Genomic DNA, 565 nt, shown 5'->3' on the forward strand with positions numbered 1-565 from the left:
CTTTGTTTATGGCTAGAAACCAAATATGAGTGAGTGGAATCAGCGAATCTTGAACTCATACATTAGCTATATTGACATCTTTTCGACATGTATATACCAAATAGAAGGACATAATTTCATAGGTGTACCAGTGGTGATCAAATGAGTATGTTTGAAATGGACATTAAGTATAGTGGAATGCTTTTGTAATACCACTCTGGAAAACGTGACTGACAGCAGCATTAAAGGTGAATAGCACCAAAGAATTAAAGGTGAATAGCCAAACTCTTACAGGAATTAAATAAGATTTATTGCATGGCAGACCCTTTATGGGTGGGATTCTGTCCCCTCACTATGAGCTGGGTCTTCTATCTATTTTACAGATGAGAAAGTCAGGTAACTTGACAAGGTCACCTACTCAGTGTATTTTTAGTTCTAATCCAATCCTACCTTATGATAAATCTGTCACTATTTCTATTGATTAAATTAATAGATATGGGGGCTGGAGAGATGGCTCAGCGGTTAAGAGCATTGCCTGCTCTTCCAAAGGTCCTGAGTTCAATTCCCAACAACCACATGGTGGCTC

The 565-nt window shown here is 38.2% G+C and overlaps 1 protein-coding gene across 2 annotated transcripts in view; it reads left to right on the top strand.

Moving 5' to 3' along the window:
• Positions 1–565, top strand: part of Ect2l (epithelial cell transforming 2 like) — an 85,492-nt gene that overhangs the window by 71,268 nt on the left and 13,659 nt on the right. The window lies entirely within an intron of this gene.

The sequence above is a fragment of the Microtus ochrogaster genome, linkage group LG4, assembly GCF_000317375.1.
Source record: "Microtus ochrogaster isolate Prairie Vole_2 linkage group LG4, MicOch1.0, whole genome shotgun sequence".
In the NCBI taxonomy this organism is placed as follows: Eukaryota; Metazoa; Chordata; class Mammalia; order Rodentia; family Cricetidae; genus Microtus; species Microtus ochrogaster.